Source organism: Pyrus communis, chromosome 16 (genome assembly GCF_041283825.1).
Source record: "Pyrus communis isolate YQ-2024b chromosome 16, ASM4128382v1, whole genome shotgun sequence".
In the NCBI taxonomy this organism is placed as follows: domain Eukaryota; kingdom Viridiplantae; phylum Streptophyta; class Magnoliopsida; order Rosales; family Rosaceae; genus Pyrus; species Pyrus communis.
The window spans coordinates 16719709-16741417 of NC_142580.1; the positions used below are offsets into that span (position 1 = coordinate 16719709).

Genomic DNA, 21709 nt, shown 5'->3' on the forward strand with positions numbered 1-21709 from the left:
CTAGATTCAGCTGTACAGGTCACGTTAGGTGACTTCGGCTGACATGTTACTTGCATTGATTAACATTACCTAGGTTACCTAAGTGCAGTCCAAAAGAACGAATACTAATTACACAACACCCAAAGGTGATCTTACATTTGTGATGTTCTGTCAGAACCACCGTCAAGTCCTCGTGAACCACCAAAGTTGCTTCTAACTAGAACCTGGAGGGGCGCAAAACAGAAAGTGTGAGTGGGCAAAAACAAAGCTTTTCAAAATCATTTCATTATCAAAAGTTCTAACCCTTCGCCGTAAAACTTGTATAGTTTCCCAGAAAATAGAATATATACATATATCGAAAACATGTTCAGAAATATGCCATGTCGAATGCCTCCACATAAACTGTAAGTAACCTAGGTAATGTCAATCAATGTAAGTAACATGTCAGCCGGATTCATCTAACATGACATGTACGGCTGAATCTAGAGCTCAAATCCCTAACTCACTAACTATACCTGCACACGAGTCAGAACCACCTAAAGTGGTATGTACGATAAAACTGGGTGTAAATAATACGCTCAAGTGCTATAATTACGTGAAGACTAGGCGAATAATCGCAGGTCACCTACGAGTCAGAACCACCTATAATGGTCTGTACAACAGGACTGTGCACCTAACTTGGATCCAAGATAAGCATGTGGTGCGGGAGGTGAACATCACGTGAAGGACTGTGCCCTACTCTGGGCGGGAGCACTAACATCGGGGGTGCAGGTTATGAGCTCTCTATACATCTCACATAACCACTAATTCACAATCATAAACCATAAACTTACCTGACACTTACTTGTGCGTCCGCAGCACTAAACATACATATATGCAACTACTAATGCATAAATAAATAGGCAAACGCTATGCATGGCATTTAAAATATATAAACACTCTATTTCATTTTCTGGGAAAAACCAGAAGTATATAGGTATATACGGAAAACCAAAAGCCCACTCACTGATATGTGGAAAGGTCGTAACCCCCTTGCCTTGAGTGATTGCGCTCGTCCTCAGGATGGGTCTCACCAATATGCGAAACAACTATAAAAACATCAATTTAAAGCACATAACCAAAACTAGGTAATAACTTCTCATACAATGCTCAAATGGGATGTTTGGATATACCAATGTGATCTACTCAACCACACGAACATCCCCATATTTTTAAAATAATTTTTCAAGACCCCACGCACCGGCGATTGCACGGACATACGTGCCCCCACGCGCGGCCACATGACGGTGTCAGCATATTTCGTCCAAAATTGACGGAATATACCGCCTTTTTCTCTGGCGAAACGCTGGTCGTCGGAAACCTGGAAAAACTTTAAACCTTTCGTTCTCACTCGTTTCTTCACCAAATTTCATGAAACCAGTACCAAATTGAAGCTTTTAACTTGTAGAACATTTCCTTACCTGTTTAAAGCCCCAAAGATCATTAGATGTCGTTGGAGAAATTCAACAAAAATCGGCCAAACTTGCAACTCACGATCCCGACGTCCAATTCCACCCAACAAACCACCCCAAGCTTCCTAAGGACCTCACTAAGCTTCCTAAAAGCTTCAAATTCCCTGAAAGTCAATAATTCACGCTGTATGAACAGTGACCAAATCGGAGATTCCTAGTTCGACGTGAAATCGAAGGATTCCTTACCTGAATTTGGTATGGTTAAACTCGTACGATCCTCACGAACACAAAGGTACCATTTTTCACTTCGATCTGCAACGTTTGCAAGGGTTTTGTGGATCCTGTCCGCTAAGCTCTTTTGTGGATCCTAGGCCTCTTTTAAGTTAGACTTAATTACCTGAACATTCTGAGTAGTCTTATCTACAATCTCGGGGCCCACCAAAACTCTTTCTCCGACCTCAGACCAACATAAGGGTCTACGACAAGATTTACCATATAGTGTCTCAAATAGTGAATGCTAAACTCGAATGAAAGCTGTTGTTGTAGGCAAATTCCATTAAATCCAACTGCTTGTGCCAAGCATCGCCAAACTGTAACACCGAAGATCTCAACATATCCTCCAACGTCTGAATGGTCCTCTCTGATTGTCCGTCTGTCTGAGGATGATATGACGTACTGTAGAGTAATCTTGTACCCAAAGCTTCCTAAAAAGCCATCCAAAATTTAGAAGTAAATCTTGGGTCACGATCTGAAACAATACTCACTAGAACACCATGGTACTTCACAATCTTCGATATGAATAATTCGGTACGTTCCCTGAAAGTCAATAATTCACGTGTGCATGAACAGTGACCAAATCGGAGATTCCTGGTTCGATGTGAAATCGAAGGATTCCTTACCTGAATTTGGTATGGTTGAACTCGTATGATCCTCACGAACACAAAGGTACCATTTCCCACTTCGATGCGTCACGTTTGTAAGGGTTTTGAACCCTGTCCGTACAAGTGAGAAGGAGAGAGAGAGAGTCTACGATAGAGAGAGGATGGGAGAAGATGATGTGGGTGTAGGTGTGTGTGTGGTCCAGATGCAACCAACAAAACACCAAAACCACCCAAAATGACAAATAACTACTAAGGGCAAAGTTGTCATTTCACACCTACGGTACGAATAATTCGGGAGGGGCTGTCACATTCTTTTTTTTAAACATGATCTCGTAGTGAATTGAAAAAGATGAATAGTTTGGATCGTTGATATCACATTTTGATTGTAAACACGAAATTTCTGTAACAAATGAAACAAGAACACATGTACAAAGTAGATTTGTATTAATGAATTTGTAGGGTTATAATCTCTGTTTACAATTTTCCTCTGATTTAGTCTTCAAATTTGATGTAGATGTGTAGGTTGTTGATCCAAGGGTCACGATGACTTGATCTCGGACGAACGGTTGAACGATTTGCTTCAAGTGATGTTAATGTGGGATTTTGTTAATTCAAGGGTCTTGGCGACTTAATCTTGAATCGAACGTCGTTACAAGTGTTAAGCTTGCAACAAAGTCTTGAAGGAATTAGCACAAGTGCTTGTTGATTCTTCAAGGGAATGTTTCGGCTTTGGTTGTACGTTCTTCGAAGAGAACTTTGGCAGCGTATTAGTCTTCAAAGATTGGGCCCTTCAATGTATAAATTGTCAACGTTTCTACTTGTCTGAGGACCTTGTACTTATAGACTTCTCAAAGATTGTCTTTGGATGGATTTGGCTTTGATTTGTGTCTTGATTCGTCCATGGGAGAATTTAGGCATGTTTTGTGTCTTAATTTTAGCCACTTTCCATTGCTTGGCCGAAATTTATAGGGTGCGAGCAATCTTCAATTCTTGTTTGTTTTGTGAAGATGCTTTAGCTTTCTTTCTGGTTTTGGGAGCAATTTGGGCCCCTTGCCGATGTTAAGGAGATTTTTCCCCTTTGCAGCATTTTAGGAATGCTTTTGAGCTTCCTTTGCTTGATTTGTGCCACAAGTCATTGATGACTTGTCCATATGTGATGAGTCTTATGCTACATGGAGCTTTGTGATGCATCATTTGCACGTAACGAAATTAACATGTCTACATTGATTTTTAAGGTTAGTGCAAATATTACTTGATGTTTATAAACTCTAAATATTAATAACATCAAGCAATATTTGCACATATCTTAAATTTTCAAAAGTGATATCAATGATCCACTAAAATATTATGTTTAAAAAAAAAAAAAAAAAAAGACCGAAAAATGGTGCCGATGATGATAAATCAAAGCGTAACGTAAACGACAATCTGACCGTTAAAGTTTGTCCTTAAGAGTTTTGGATTTAGGGCTCCTGTTTTGGATTTCACTCCTTCATGAATACATGGCCCTTTTTTTTTTTTTTTTTTTGTGCTAGAAAATGAAAGAACTGAACTAAAGAGAAAGGCCCATTGGGCAGCCCGTTTGAGTATAATAAAAAAAATAAGTTGGACGAGCAGCCAACGGAATAGTTTTATCCCAACCATGGAAGTCATTAACTGAGAAACCAACACTTGTGACCGCATCCGCTAGGAAATTGGCTTGTCTGAATACTTGATTCCAGCAAATATCCTCAAAGAAACCCGCTAACCATCGAATATTAGGAAAAATGGTCCTCAGTCTCCAAGGAACATGATAGGCACGACAAATAGCCTTAATAACTAGCTTAGAATCACCTTCAACGATGATGCGCTTAACACCCCTTGAATTCGCCATCCAAAGACCATCACGAAGTGCCAAACATTCTGCCACATTAATGGTATTCAAACGAACACTACGCGCCCCAACAATGATAGGGGAACCATTCTCATTTCTAATCATAAAACCAGAGGTAGCCTGCTAGTTAACCACCGATCCGTCAAAGTTGAGCTTGACAAAACCAAAATTTAGGAGGGGATCATCGAATGGAGCTGCGTCAGCAGGTTAGCTGCACAATAATCTCTACCCATACTTAACACTGAAATCATGATTCTAGTGTAATTCAGATTTTTTTTTTTTGAAAAACGACAAGGTTCCCTTCCTTCTAAATTTGCCAACAAATAAGGAGCGCCGTATTCAACTCACTCAGATCATCAATGATTTTTTTGTCCAGGGAGTTTAGCCACTTATTGAAATTAAGGGTTTGACTCATCTTTATGGAGTTAGATAAGGCAGGGTTATTCCATACTTGTCTAGCAATCAACAAAAAGATGAGTTACAAAAGGGACAAGTAGTAGGTATATTATCAATATATCTTGCTAAATTGTCTATGGTTAGGAGTTTCCCCAGAATGAGAAGCCAACTAAAATTTTTTAGTTTGTGAGGCAAGTTAAGTTTCCACGTCTTTTTTAGAATCTTGCTAGAATTAACATTGTTATTAATAGAATTTTGTAACCAAGTAGCAGACTTGATAAAGAATTTACCATTAGCATTTGGACCCCAACAACACGAATCACTTTGAAGGGCTAAAGGCAAAGGAATACTATAAATCTTGTTAACAACATCAACGTCGACCATAGAAGATAACAAATGTCTATTCCATTGACCATTAGCAATAAACTAGATCACTTTCATGTCATGATCAACATTAGAAAGTTGCGTGCTAGATAAGAGATTGGTGAGCGGGAAAGGAAAAACCCAGTTATGGGTCCAAAAAAGAATATCTTCTCCATTTCCAACAACCCAACGCAATCCCATCCTAACAACATACATAGCCTTGAGGATACCCTTCCATGCACATGAATAATTTTTTCTGATTTTATTATTCAAAAACTCTTCATTCTTCAAATACTTATTTTTAACAATTTGGACCCACCAATGTTGATCCTAAGTTAGAACTTTCCACCATAATTTAGCCAAGCAAGCATTATTAAAGTGATCACTATTTCTAATGCCTAACCCTCCATTCTCTTTCAAGCAGCAAATTTTGTCCCACGCGACGAGGTTATGATTGGAGTCTTTTTCCCACAAAAATTTCCTACTCTTTCTATCAATAGCCTTAGTAATCTAGTAAGCCTCCACGCCATAGATAGAGTATTGACCTTTCAACCAGATGATTCTGGACCTTAATAACAATAAGCTCTTTAGCATTAATTGAGTCTTTCCAGAAAATTATATTATGAATCCCTAAATATTTGCCAATAGTGATTTTATGCTGGATTTGAAGAATGTTAACAATATCATTCCTAGATTGATTCTGAGTGTTATTGGAAAAATAAAGCGACGACTTTTGGAAGTTTTGGAAAAATATCATGTTAACAATATCATGAAGCACTTTGGAAATATTTCTAGCTGCAGTTTTGGTAGCTTTAGTAAAAATCAAGCAATCATCCGCAAACATCAGATTTGTAACTCTAAAGCCTCTAGGAGCAGTTAGCAGACCAATATTGTTTCTAGGAGACCCAACCAAATTGTCTAAATTTCTTATCAGGGGTTTCATACATAAAATAAATGTAGGGAGAGAGGGGGTCACCGTGTCTAATGCCCCTCGAAGGAAAAAAATAGCCATGAGCTTTACCATTAACTAAAATAGAAAAAGAAGTGGACGTAATACATTCCATGATGAAGTTAATCCAATGAGTGTTGAAACCAAATCTTATTAAAACAGCTCTAATATAATCTCAGCTAATAAAATCATAAGCTTTCTCAAGATCTAATTTGATAGCCATAGCACTATACTTGCCTTTTTTGTCCTTAAATGATGAGAAGATTTCATGAGCAATCAGAATATTATCCTGGATTGATCTTCCAAGAGCAAAGGCACCTTGATTCTTGGAAATGCAATGTGTTAGTAAAGGTTTAATCCGATTAACCATAGTCTTAGTGATGATTTTATAAGTGACATTACATAAGCTAATTGGTCTAAAGTTGGACACCAACTTAGGGTTATCCACTTTAGGTACAAGGGTAATATGTGTATGGTTTATTATCCTTACACTTGATCCGTAGCCCTTCTCATTATGAGCGTTTCCATTTTTTTTCCCATTTATAATTTAACTACTACAATTTTTTTGTATTTTTTTGGGCAAAGAATGTGATCCTGAATGTTGGCTTATTTTTTCACATTTTTCATTGTTAATGAACATTGGTATTTTCTATTTTGTAGGAAAATTAAATTACACCATAAAATTCATAATAATTAATGTACAAGTGTGAAAAATGCGAAAAAAATAGTAAACACTTGAGTTCTCATCCTTTACATTTTTAATGATGATTACATCGTCGTAAAACGTGTGTTGAGATACGAATTGATGCTAGGAAATTGAAAGGTCAGAGACATCCAAAGACATCAATAATTAAAAATTTGAGCATTTTCATTCACCAAAAGAAAAACAACTTAGCTAATGCAAATTCACAAATAGCAAAAGATTTATTGTTAGCTAGCAACTGATTCATAACACGAGCGATACATTCAATGGCAGTCAAGCGAACAATAATATAAATCCTAAACGCAACCTTTCAACAAGTCTTCAAAAACCTAAATCACATAAATGTTCGTACCGTTATGTTAACAAACCACAATACTAACCAAGAAACACTAGTCGAAAATAATTCATCGCAAAAGAGGCACTTGTGCAACGTAAAAACGTATTCTTTGCGCAAAATAGAAAACATATTGAAAAAATAAAAAATAAAAACATTGCGCGACAAAAGAATTCATCGCTCAAGAATACTTAGCACGACGAATAATTGTTGTTGTTGCGTAAAGTCAGCAAGAAAACGCGGAGTAATTTTTTTGGGGCGAGAAACTTGCGTGACGAAAAGTGCTTTTGCGCGACCAATTTTTCTTTGCGCAAGTTTCAGTTAGCTTTGACCATTTAATGTAGGTGAATCAGAGGACATTTAATACAGATGTTTGCACGACAAAGCCTTCGTCGTGCAAAGACCTTAACTTTGCTATAAATAGGCACTTCTATTGTCCTTATTCTTCACAATTTTGTTATCCTTATTCTTCATAATCATGTTCGTCCTGAGATGGTGAATAGAAAGAATGATAAGAGTGTGCGCGATGCCAACCCACATGATTTGAGAGAGCATTTTGAGTTTGCTCATGCTATTGCTATAGTTATAGGGAATAATTGCCCCACTGCTGAGTGGCGTTCTTGGAAAGATGTGCTTGGGAATTTGAAGAAGGCTGTGATGGATGAACTATTAGTAAGTATATTATTGATGGATCAATAATGAAGTTTGTGAAATTTTTAGTTATATGTTGGAATTAATTATTTGCATATATGTGTAACAGTGTAAGTATGTTTTTGATGATGAACCGAAAGAACAATTGATGAAGTTGCTGGAGGATGAGTTGGAGGGAGGTTACAATCGGTGGCGTTATGAAGTCTTGTGGAATGGAGCAGGATCATCGAAATAGTAGTTTAAAATTTATGTTTTGTAAGACAATATTTAAATTTCAGGTTTATTTTTATTTTTATTTTTATAATTTATGTATTTGGACTTAATTAGGTTTCAATTCCTATTGGGTTTTTTATTGAGACCTAATGTAAGAACCCTAGCTATCCTCGGTTTATATGTGCTTTTAATCTTTAACGAATATCGTACTTATGTTGAAAATAATTGTATGGATTAAGCCGTTAATTATTTGTAGAATACATATTTAAGGTATTAACTATTTATAGAATAATATTTTAGGTATTAATTATTTACATAATCAATATTTAAAGTATTAATTAATTTTAGAATAGATTTTTAAGGTATTAAATCGTTTGTGAATATTTGTTTGTAATTATAAAATTTACGTAAACATAGATATCTATGTTTACGTAAATTTTGTAATTACAGTTATAAGTATCGTCGCGTAAGATATTTTTGCGCGACGAATACATGTTTTTGTTGCGCAAAGCACGGTCAGATTGCATTCAAACCCACTAATTTATGGCGTATTTATGATGCATTTTGCGCAAGGGACTTAGAGGTTTGCACGACTAATATTTCGTCGCGTAAAGGTGTCGTATTGCTATATAATCACAGTTTCAGAGGCATAGTTTTCAAAAATTTTTTGTTTAAAAAAGAATAGCTGATTCTAGAGAAGGTTCTGGCAAAAATAAAGTTGTTGTGCGATTAGAGAGGTACAGACGGAAGCAAGTGTCGTACTTTGAAGGCAAAAAAATGGTTGAGGCGTACGCCGAATTTAAATATGACATTGGGAATTTGGTGCGGAGGGATTGTTCTGCCGAGTTTGAGTCTTGGAAAAAGGTTCCTGACTAGTTGAAGAAATCCATGCTGGGAGAATTATCGGTAAGTTTGTGGTAAATAATTAACAATTATTTTTGTTAAAACATAATATTTTTTAAATTACTAATTTTTTGTTATTGGCATTAATGTAGGTTCATTGGGATTTTGATGAAACCAATGAAAAGCAACGGATTTATGTGGATGGGCTTTTCAAGCAGAGTTTTCGGCAGTGGAAGTTTGATGTCTTGCGGGCGAGGGAGGAGTGAAGTTGATGAGAGTTGTTTTTTATTTTTTTTTTAAATAAGATTTTGTGGACTTTATTTTTAATTTAATAATAAATATATGTTATGTGGATGAGTATTAATATTTGCATTAATTATAATTTCTATTTGGGATAGTAAATTAGTTTTGTTAATTAACTTAATGTTTAATTAGGTTTGAGTTTTTTATTTATAATAAAATAAAAATTTACAATACATACAAATAAAAAAAAACATAAAAAAAAAAAAAAAGGATTGCGCGATGAAATACGTAATTTGTCGCACAAAATCGTTTGTCCTTTTTAATCTAGATTCAACCATGTGTAGAGGCAAATTGCAAAAAAATTGCAGATTGTGCCTCTGCACTCATCCCTTCAATTTTGCTTAATCTGGCATTCGTCATTTACATTTTTTCTCAATTTCTTCATCTAATACTCCCTCCATCTTCTTCTCTAGGTTAATCGAGCTATGTGTGTGTGTATGGTAAGCGTTTTTTGTTGTTATGGTAAAAGTATTATTGTAAATTCATACTAACGCCATTAATTTCGTTGTCTATAGGCATATTGTGTGTGATTAGCGATTGGTGGAGAACGATTGAGAAGGTATTTTCTTCGTTTTATTTTTTTAACATATAAAATTAATTAAATTATGTTGAACTTAGTTTGTTATGTTTATTTGTGTTCTGAAATTATATTTATATTATGTTGTTAAATTTGTAAGTGACATACAAATATGTGTTGTGATGAACGGAGTTAATTCAAATTAACTTCATACTTGTTTTTTATTTTTAGTAAAACTTAGTTTCCCGTTCGATGATTAGCTAGATTTCGCGTATGGATGTGAAAGCATGACTGCGGTCCAATTAATTCTTGAATTGTCTCATTATTTGGACAGTTTGGGAATGTGCAGTTATGACGCGTAGTTTATGGTTGAAGGATTAAGTTTCGGTTGTGGAGATTTTGGTGTCATCTCCACACGTTCTTCGGGTCGTACACTCGAAGAATTGTATCGAGATGCTCCCGAAATTCATCCACGTCGAAATCTACTATGATGTAGCCATAAATTACGTGACATGACTATGCATTCCCGAATGGGATAGGGCCCTTACTGAAGGCATAAGGTGACATTATCATTTTGTATGAAGTTTTTGTGATTGTTGTATATATAACCCGAATAGATGCGCAGACGAATACTTGGATGGAATCGAGGATTTTATTGATTTTGCATGTACACACAATATGGGTGCAACTAGAATCCGGTATCTTTGTAGGATATGTAACAACACGTTAAGGGAGACAATTGAAAATGTTTGATTTCATTTAGTAAGGAATGGAATGATTGAGACATATAATACTTGGAACCATCATGGGAAACAATTAGACAATGCTTCGTCTTCAAACGCCATAATAGTGGATAATGTTGAACCTATTATGGATCCTAATGAACAAGTCATGGATATTAGAAATGATGCTTTTCCATTTGCATCGACAAACACCAATCAAGAAGGGGAAGATGACGTGCCTACACCAGTGGATAGTGCAGAGTTCGAACAATATGAAAAACTATTAAAAAATGCCAACCAGGAGTTATACCCGGGGTGTGAGAGCTTTTCCGTTCTCATGGCCATTGTGAAACTAATGCATGAAAAAATAAAGTATTGTATGTCGAACTAGTCTTTCGATTACTTTTTGGGCGTTTTCAAGAGAATGCTTCTGAAGGACAATTGTTTGCTGAAAGACCATAGACACACGCAAAAGGTGTTGAATGGTCTTGGATTGGGTTATGAAAAAATTCACGCTTGCAAAAATAATTGTATTTTATTCTACAAAGAGAATAAAGAATTGGACAAATGCCCAATATGCAATGAGTCGAGGTTCAAAATGACATCTCAGAATAGAACGACTAAGATCTCACAAAAAGTTATGCATTATTTGCCCCTAAAACCTAGGTTGCAGTGATTGTATATGTCAACGCATACTGCCACAGACATGAGATGGCATAAGGAAAAACGGGTAGACGACGATGTGATGAGGCATCCTACAAATGGGAAGGCATGGAAATAGTTCGATCGAACGTTCCCTTAGTTTGTTGCTGATTCTCGTAATGTTACATTGGGACTTGCCACTGGCTAATTTAATCCATTTGGGGTTTTAAACCAACACCACAGTATTTAGCCGATTTTAATATTTCCGTATAATTTGCCACTATGGAAATGTATGAAAAAAGAATACATAATGATGACTCTATTGATAACTAAGGATCGCAGTAGGTCAATCGATGTATACTTACGGGCGTTGGTGGATGAGCTAAAAGATTTATGGACACACGGTGTGCGCATATACGATAAATGTACTAGCATGATGTTCACTTTGCGTACTGCAATGATGTGGACTGTGAACGATTTCCCCGCATATGCAATAGTTTCCAGGTGGAGTACTAGGGGTTATATGGCATGCCCTGTATGCAAGGAAGACGTAACATCTAGTTGGCACGCCGAAAAAATTTGTTACCTTGGTCATCGAAAATGGTTGCCTTCGGACCACGAGTGGCGATAGAAGGATAAAGAGTTTGATGGGGAGAATGAGCATCGCCTTAGACCTAAAGAATGGTCTGGTGCTCAAATTTTGGAACAACTTAACCCTTTGGATTTTGCTCTTTTCGGGACCAATGTCAGTAAGACAAGACCTTCTACACTTATGAACTGGACACACAAGTCTATGTTTTTTGAGCTCCCGTATTGGTTCAAATTAAAATTGAGACACAACCTCGATGTTATACATGTTGAGAAAAATGTATTTGACACAATGGTTAGCAGAATTCTAGATATTTAGGGCAAGACAAAGAACACGATCAAAGCTCGTCTTGATTTGAAACGAATGGGACTATGACGGGCTTTATGGATGAATAAGGACAATGATAAAGCCATAAGGGATCTTGCATTTTTTTAATGAAATCGAATGACAAGAAATAATTTTAAAAGTTTTTATCGTCTGTAAAGTTTCCCGATGGGTATGCTTCAAATATCGTGTGTTGCGTGAATGTTGACGGGGATAAATTAGCTGGCCTAAACAGTCATGACTGCTATGTGGTTTTGCAATGCCTACTTGCTGTGGGTATTCGACATCTTTTGCCAACCAATGTAGTGAAACCAATCATGTTGTTGTCCAATTTTTTTTCGCAATTGACGTCAAGAACGTTGCGAAAAATGGACGTGAATCAGTTGCGCCATGACATTGTTCAAGTTATATGCAAATTTGAGATGATATTTCCTCCAGCTTTCTTCACAAGTATGATACACGTGATGGTTCACTTACTAGAGGAGGCAATGCTTGCTGGACCGGTCAACTTTCGATGGATGTATCCAATAGAAAGATATATATTCCTCATCTTTTTTTATTAATCAATACTAAATATATTACGATTAGTAATATGTGCATATTGTTTTCTTTTGGTAGGCTTCTCGGAGACTTGAAGAAAAGTGTACGAAACAAAGCGAAGCCCGAAGTCCATTATACAAGCTTGGGTGGCATTTGAAGAGCTTACATTTTGTCAAATGTATTTAAAGGATGTTGAGACAACTTTCAATCGTCATCTTTGCAATAATGACGGGGGTGTGAGAAAGGAGAAACTTTCAGTTTTGCCCAAATTGCTCGACCATTTGGAGATTCGATTTCTGGCGAGTCTTTTTCCAAGATGGACATGGAGGTAGCACAATGGTTTGTACTCAACAATTGTGATAAGATACTGTCATACCTAGACGAGCATGAAAATATGATGAAGCAGGCACATCCTTCACATTTGTATGCCAAGAAACACCGTGAATTGTTTCCGCAGTGGTTTCTCAAATATGTAAGTTTGAAGTGTTTTGTACTGGACATATATATTGTAGCAATTAAGTTGCTCGAACTAACAAATTTAAATGTTTGTCTAATATTAGGTGAATCAACTGAAAGCATCAAATTCCCCCGTGTACAGTGAAGAGTTATATAACTTGGCGTTTTGACCAATTCGCATTGAATTGTACTTGGGTTGCCATGTGAACGGCGTCAAGTTCTTAGCGGGTGCACGAGATGACAAATTGTGTACGCAAAACAGCAGTGTTCATGTCCCTTTGGGAGGCGAAAGTACAGACATTAAATTCTATGGTAAACTAACAAGTGTCATGTAATTGCTTTAAAAAGACCGATGCCAAGTGATCCTATTTAAGTGTCAATGGTTTGATACAAACCCAAATAGGCATGGAAGTGTGAATAGATATCATGGATTACTAGCCGTGAACACTTCCAAAACTTGGTACGATGATGATCCTTACATCTTAGTAAGCATGGCAAAACAAATTGTGTATCTAGATGACCCTAAAGCCAGAAGGGTTGGAAAGTTGTTCAGACGATGATTCATAGGAACGTGTATACTATACCAGAACAAGACTGTACCGACGACGACATCGACAATGTTGCTGACCAACGTCTTGAGTCTTTGATGGAAGGTGGTGCGGAAACACTTCAAGATACTAATCTTATCCAAGAACCATTTCAAGTAGAAGGAGTATCTTTAATCGAAATACCAATTCAGTCGATCGCAATTGACATTGGTAATATTCCATGATACGATGGTCCAGTGCGCACAAACGACGATGGTGACGTACCTATCCATGATGAGGAATGGGACACTGAAAATGATGATAGCAACGAAAGTGAAAGTTATTATAGTTCAGATGCAGATTAAGGTAATTTATTTGTAACTTTTTTTTAAAACACATGAAATGGTTAATGCATGTTGGAAAAAATGGTATGAATGATTCCCATTTTATATGTGAATTACTTTGTAAATAAATTTGGTATGTTTGTATTTTATAATAAATTGTAAACAAAATAAAAAAAAATTTAAAAACCATCGTCTGAACATTAAAAGAAACATTAAAAGATCAAGTAATGGGACAAAACTTTTCAACGGTTAGAAACGAAAAATCACGATTTAACGGTTATTTTAACTCCGATTTTAATGATTTTTTATAGCTACAGTCCTTGACCCTATATGAATACAATGAATGAATTCGATCTTCAATTTAAACTATTTACATTAGTGGATACCACAAAATCTTATGTTATACTTAATGAAAGTATAAGTAAAGTCCAAGTTTTAGTGAATCTATCTTTTTGATGGGATACGCATTCTACGAAACTAATTTGAACAATCCAACCGTCAAACTTATTTGTATATGGTTCGAGATCGCATACGCCAAAAATTGCAAAAAACGAACATTCAGAAATTTAGTAAAGGGGCAAAACTTTTCGACGGATAGAAACGAAAAATCACAATTTAATGGTTATTTTAACTTCGATTTTGATGATTTTTTACAGCTACACTCCTTGACCCTATATGAATACAATGAATGAATTCAATCTTCAATTTAAACTATTTACACTAGTGGATACCAAAAAATTTTATGTTATACTTAATGAACGTATAAATAAACTCAAAGTGTTAGTGAATCTAACTTTTTGACAGGATACGCATTCTACGAAACTAATTTGAACGATCCAACCATCAAACTTGTTTGTATATGGTTCAAGATTGCATACGCCAAAAATAACAAAAAACAAACATTCAAAGATCAAGTAAGGGGACAAAACTTTTTGACTGTTAGAAACGAAAAATCACTATTTAACGGTTTTTAACTCCGATTTTGATGATTTTTTACAGCTACACTCCTTGACCCTATATGAATACAATGAATGAATTCAATCTTCAATTTAAACTATTTACACTAGTGGATACCAAAAAATTTTATGTTATACTTAATGAACGTATAAATAAACTCAAAGTGTTAGTGAATCTAACTTTTTGACAGGATACGCATTCTACGAAACTAATTTGAACGATCCAACCATCAAACTTGTTTGTATATGGTTTGAGATCGCATAGGCCAAAAATCGCAAAAAAGAAACATTCAGAGATCAAGTAACGAGAGAAAACTTTTTAACGGTTAGAAACGAAAAAATCTCGATTTAACTGTTATTTCAAATTTACGTGGGAATATTGCGATGAATACATATATTTCGTCGCACAAAGTATTTTTGTGCGGCGAAATATTGTATTCGTCGCACAAAGTATATTTGTGCGACGAAATATTGTATTCGTCACGCAAGTGTCTGAAATTTCAATTAAGGCATTTTTTTTTTCACGGAAATTTTAAAAAACTTGCGCGACAATTTTTAGCCTTGCAAGAGAAAGGCTCTATCACACAAGATTCTATATTTTAACCCCAACTCTCCTTCTTCCCCTCACTTCCGCCTTCTTCCTTTTCCCTGCGCGATACGCTCTCTCTCCTTCCTCTGTATCTCCATCTGTCTCTTCGTCCCTCTCTCCGGCTGTCTCAACTTCGTCTCCAAGAGGTAATTTCCTCTTCAGTTTTCATTTTCAATTTGCTTTATTTACAAATTGGGGTTTCGAATTAGGGTTTTTTTGGTTTTTTGGTTTTTTTTTTTTTTTTTTTTCAAATTGGGGGTTAGAATTAGGGTAGTCCCGGTTAGATTTAGGGTTCATAAATTGCGGGTTACATTTAGGTTCTTAAATTAGAGTTTTTTGGGTTCTTAATTGAGGTTAGATTTAGGTCTTAAATTAGGGGAACGATTTTGGGCAGTGAGGTTAGGTTAGGTTTTGTTAATTTGGGGGTTAGATTTAGGGTGCTTCACTGGGGGTTAGATTAGGGTTATTAAATCAGGGGTTTTTTTAATTTCAATTACATTGTTCGAATTAGGGTTTTTTTTTTTTAAATTTAAGTACAGGGTTCTTAAATTAGGGATTTATTAATGTTTTCCTGTGTTCTATGCATCCACAACATTGCAACACTTTTCCATATGCAACAATCCTTTTATTTGTTTATCTTTATATCATATAATTTACCTTTCTAGTTCTCTTTTATTACAATTAGATGAAATATATTTATGTTTGTGGTTTTTATGTTGGAATTTAAGATATTGTAGGATGTTTTCTCTTTGTAGGTTTGAAGTGGAATAAGTTTTTAGAGATTTGCATTGTAGACTGCCATGATTTCTTGATATATAATGGGGTATTAGACTTTGTTGTTGCCTTAATAATATGGTAGACGGTTACGTTGCTTGTTGAATTCAGCCTCCCAATTTTGAAGTTACATTTTTAGGAATGTCATGAATGGATTCTCTCTTGGGTCTGATTATACTTAATTCACCAAGAAGGACAAAAAATGGGAAATTTATATGTAAAATATGTTTTCAACCAGATGAGGCAATGTCATGGTGGTTAGGTATAACAAACCAATAGGAAAACATTAAATCAAATGAAATCTGTTTGTGAACTCCATTATAATTATTATTCAAAGATATGGGAACCCACATGATATAAGCAAATCTGGACTTTACTAGTAAATAATGATATGCTCTCTCTCACATTATTAGTTTGTTGTGAAGTCTTTATTTAAACATAAGGTAGTAAGGATATCCAAGGCACCTCACATTTGTTTGGTTTTAGGTAGTAAGCTTGTAAGGATGTCCTTTATGCTAGTTTCTTCTTATAAGTTATAAATTCTGGGTCTATATCCTATCTGAATTGATTTGTTTGTGTATAGTATATAAGTTTTAAGTTTTGTTTCTACCAAACTTGAATTGGGTTTAGAATTAGGGTTTTTAAATTTCGTTTTAAATTTAAGTTCAAATTATTAGCATGTGTACGGTAAGTTAAATCTTTATGTACGAAACAAATTGATTTCCAATTTTGTAGATGCCACACCTCATTAGAACCCGGAGGGCGATGACTTCTACACCTAGTCCAACGGCTACACCTAGTCCGTCGACTACACCTACTACTGCCGCGACTGCTCTGACAGAGATGGACCATAGGCTGGTCAATCCAGTTGACCCAGTTCATCCTCCAGTCCCACAGGCGCAGGCATTGTCGACTTCTTCGGTGGCATTGCTTGTTAGCGCTCGACGTACTCACTGGCGCCCCCGCAGTACGGACCAGATGTCGCCATCGGGATCCACAACCGATTCCTCGGGTACACAGCTAGGTATACAATCCTAATTCACTCCCTCATTCCCATGTTAACTGAGTTTTGTTATTTTAGGTTCAATTTGTTATGTCATGTCATGTAAGGATTAAAAAGTTTCCATTGTTTTCTCTTTTTTTGTTTGCAATTTCTTCGCTTTCAGAAATGGGCTTTGTCATGAAATCGAAATTGTGTGTATTCCGTAATTCATGTCTGTTAATTTTTATGTTTTTGCAATTTTTTTGTTAATTTATGTGTCATTTCTTAGTTACTCAAATGGGTTTCTCGCAGAATTGAAACGGTAGTGCTGTGGAAGAGATTTGATGATAAGGAAATGGCAAAAATGTTTAACTGGGAAATGAAAACATTGGTAATTATCATGAAGCAAAGTTTTTAGAGTCATAGAAGTTTTGGTTGTGACTGTTAGAGTCTTACAAATGTCAATGTGGAAGAGGTTATATCGAATTGTTTGCTATGGCATCTTAGAATTTTTTGCCAAGCCTGTTGCCAGCAATGTTTTCGAGCCTATGTATACAAGCTCGAAAATTAGCCGTCTTAGATGGTAGTTGTCGCCATTTTTAGAAGTTTGTTGTGGTATTTCAAAACGCTCGAATTGGAAATCATATATACTAAAACTCTTTTTTGGAGCACTGTGGATGACCAGTGGTCTTACGTTTTTGCCCTTCTGTTTTTGCTTTGTTTGCCTTGTTGTTTTCCATTTGCTGCAGTGAAAAGTTGATTTTGCCCATTCCCTCCATGTGTCCGTCATCCTTGACTTGTTCACTTTGTTTGTGAAGTTGCTTTCTGTTCTTAAATATTGTGTTGATTGCCTCGGAAAATATTGGGGGGAAACTTCCTGATTTTCATCTTTTAAGGAGAAATAGCCGTGATGCTCAATAAGTAACTTTAAGGAGAAATAGACGAAGAAAATGTATGCGAATGTTAACTGATCAGTTTTGTTATTTTAGGTTCAATTTGTTAAGTTATGTCATGTAAGGATTAAAAAGTTGTTATCGTTCTGAACCTTTTATTAAACCGTTGTGATCATTGTGTTGGATACGTATATTGTTAATGTTATTTTCAGGGTTTTGGGAAATGTTTTAATTATAGGGGAGGTTATGCCAAAATTTTAGTAGGATTTGTTATTAGTTTTCGGTTAATGATTTTTTTTTTCATCTCTTTCCAGCAAAGAAAAACACCTAGGGACCTTGTCGGCAATTAAAGACGGCGAAGGTCACCCGAGTGATCAACGATCGTATACCAATCGGATACGATGAGCTACATCGGGCAGCACCAACGGCGGAGCAGCATAATGCATTGGCCCATGACATTGGGCATGTCGTGCGGACCTTTTGCCCTATGCAATGGAAGTCTTGGAAGGCAATTCCGGAAGAGACGAAGAACATGGTGCGCAACCAATTGTCCGTAAGTAGCATCGCCTTTTTAATGTTTTTCATGTCAAGTTTATATATTTATATTTATTACTGTCTTTTATTACTAATACTGTCAAAATATTTGTTACAATGCAGACAAACTACAATTTGGAGGACATGGACGATGACATGTTCGCGTACCACAATCGGCTCTTCTTCGAACGCTGCAAGCAGTGGAAGAGTGACCTTTACCAATGTTTCCAGCAATTTGATGATCCACAGGCTGCTCTCAAGGAAGGTTCAAAGGAGTTGGAGGACTGACAAGATAGTTGGGTTTGGCTTTGCAGATAGTTGGGTTTGGCTTTGCTGTCATTTTCAGAAGCCAGGCTATGTGGTGTGTTTTTAATTACGACTTCTTTCATTTTACTTTTTTTAATTTTTACTAATGTTTATTATTATTTTTTTAATTTTCTTTAAGTATTACAACTAATACATTTATTTTTTGTATAACAGAAGAAGGCGAAGGCGAACAAAATAAATCGGGAGAAGAAGACTCTTCTCCACCATTCGAGTTTGAGGCTTTTCTCCTATAGGATGGAGGCGCGACGGAAGGTATATATTACATCTTTCATTTCCAATTTTAAAAAGTCGCTAATTTTTTTTTTCTTACTAACGTTTTCCTTATCTTTTTTTATGTCAAGAGGGTTCAAAATTTCCGGAGATCGACATCTTTGCTGACGTTTATGTTCGGCCTGGGAATGAGTTAATCGAGTCCCTTCATGTATGTAATTTCTTATGCATTCAACATTTATACTAATTATTTCAAATTGTTTTCTATTAATAATCCATGTTTGTTTTCACAGGCCACTATGGTGGAGAAGAGTCAGTTGGTGCTTCAAGAGTCCGCCTCCCAGCTTCCCTCGGACACACGGATTGAGTCTGTGGATCCCCTTGAGAATGCAGGGTTTCACATTATCACAAAGACGTTGGACCAGACTTTCGGTCAGAAGCCAGGGACTTATTGTCGGGGGATGGGAAATGCCAGGTGGCGGGAGGGTAGAGCCTCGTCATCTTCACAGTCAAAGGGCCAAGTTATGGCTTTGACGCAAGAAGTCGCTGGCCTGAGGAGCAAGCTGACATTTTACAAGTCTTAAATGTCAATGCTTGTACAAGCCCTCAGTTCCTTTGGAATACATCTCCCCGGTTTTTCTGCACCATCGCCTTCACAGCCCTTCCACACCAAGAAAGCACAGCAATCAGGCCCATCAACCTCCGACCCTATCCCCACCCAGCAGCAAGATCCTTCAAACGACATTCCTATAAATTGTTCCGCTTTTTTTTTTTTCATAGTTTTGTTCCTGCTTTCTTTTATAACTTTATATTTGTACGTGCATTTTTATTTATATTATAAATAAAAATTGTTTTTTTATTCATTATTTTGTTTTTTTTTTGTCAATAGTATGAAATCCTTTTTTTATTTTTTTTTATTTTTAATTTTCCTTTTATTCTATTTTCCTTTTATTCTATTTTTTTTAATACAAATTACACTTGCGCGACGCCGACCAGTCGTCCGCAAAATTAAGCACGTCTTATAACTTCATCACGCATTACCACGTGCCTCTTACATTTTTCGTCGCGCAAACTTTTCGAGATGAACTAGTCACAAAGGGCACTTATACCCTTTTATATCGTATGACGAAAACCTTCGTCCGTGTAACTTTAGCACGACGAATAGTCAAGCGTCGCACAATTTTTTTTTTGCGCGGCAAGTTTGAAATTGTTCGTCGTGCAATGTCTTTTTTCACGACCTTTGTGCAACAAAATACGCGCGACAATTTTCTGGTCGTCATAGTTTTTGTGCGACTTATTTGCGCGACAAAATCTCCATCGTCGCGCAAACTGTTTAATTTAGTAGTGAAATTTTGTAAGATTTTGTAAGAATTGCAAATGATTTCACATTCTGAGGAATTAACCAAGAATTTTTATTAGCTTTCTTCGCAGGATCTTGAAGCTGACATAACCACTTTTTAGATAAGCTTGAAACTTGTGGGTTGGTAACATCATTAGCTAATGCAAATTCACAAATAGCAAAAGGCTTATATTTTTAGCCGGCAACTGATTCACAACTCAAGCAATACATTCAATGACAGTCAAACAGACAATAATATAAAACCTAAACACAACCTGTCAACAAGTCTTCATAAACCTACAACAAATTAGAAGGTTACGGTCCCGTCCAACGTCATAAACCTAGCTGCCACATGGACATCTAGGTATTGTTCTCATATTTTAGCCCAATTGCCACTGTCTAGAAACTGGAGTCTTCCCCTTTTGAATGCGTGACTGCCTTTACTGAGAGCAACAAATTCGGCTCCACTGCAAACGTTACAATTTGGAATTACTTTGGAGATTTGAACTGTTAGAAATGTTAAACGTCAAGCATCTGCGTCCATCACTCTTTGTCTATCTCGAAACCATGGTAAGACGCTGCAGCATGAATGAGGCGTGGTTTTGTTCTTGGATTTGGGTTGAATATATCTCACTATCTATATGTATCATCCTTGTCTGATTCCGGAGATCATGAAACTCCATGGATATTGATTCATTAGGCTTCGTTTTCCATAAATGATTGAATTGAAATGGATAAGACATTATCTTTAAGGTATGTTAAAGGAAAGAAATGAAAAAAATCTAATCAACTTAATGGGAGCAGGAGATGGATTGCTAAATAACAAAATTTATCCATTTCAATCCTCTTCAAAATGATGGAGGATTTAAAGGATATGTTTTCTTCATGTCTAATTTTCTCATGTCACTTAGTGCTACAGTCGAGTAACATTCATCTTCACTTGTAAGTTAGAGGTCTTAGGTTCGATTCTCGACAAAGGTGAATTTCAACCACATTATTGCTAGCACATTGTGACACTTAGCCCACTCCCCCATCCTTTTATGTAGATAATATTGTTTGTTAAAAAAATAAATAAATAAACAAAATAAATAAATAAAATAAAATAAAAGTAAAAATTCTCTCAATCTCTTAAAAATGAAAATTGCCTCCTCAATCTTCAAGATGCGTTGAATGTAATGGACTATTCATTTCGATTTAATCCTCCATACCAAACAAGACCTAAAATACAATATAGGATATACCAAAATTTATTCTTTACAAGAAAAAGATTGCATCCTTTTGCTATAAAAACGAATAGCTAGAATGAATTGTCTCCTCAATCTTCAAGATGCGTTGAATGTACTGGACTATTCATTTCAATTCAATCCTCCATACCAAACAAGACCTAAAATACCATATAGGATATACCAAAATTTATTCTTTACAAGAAAAAGATTGCATCCTTTTGCTATAAAAACGAATAGCTAGAATGAAGTATACTACATCAAAACACATTGAGAATTAGTGAA

At 36.0% G+C, this 21709-nt stretch overlaps 1 long non-coding RNA gene across 1 annotated transcript; it reads left to right on the forward strand.

Annotated features, from left to right (window-relative positions):
- The first annotated feature begins 8425 nt into the window (after positions 1 to 8425).
- Positions 8426 to 8993, forward strand: LOC148690060 (uncharacterized). The gene is made up of 2 exons (XR_015957652.1): positions 8426 to 8696; positions 8786 to 8993. It is a non-coding gene; the product is annotated as an uncharacterized LOC148690060 (long non-coding RNA).
- The last annotated feature ends 12716 nt before the right edge of the window (positions 8994 to 21709 follow it).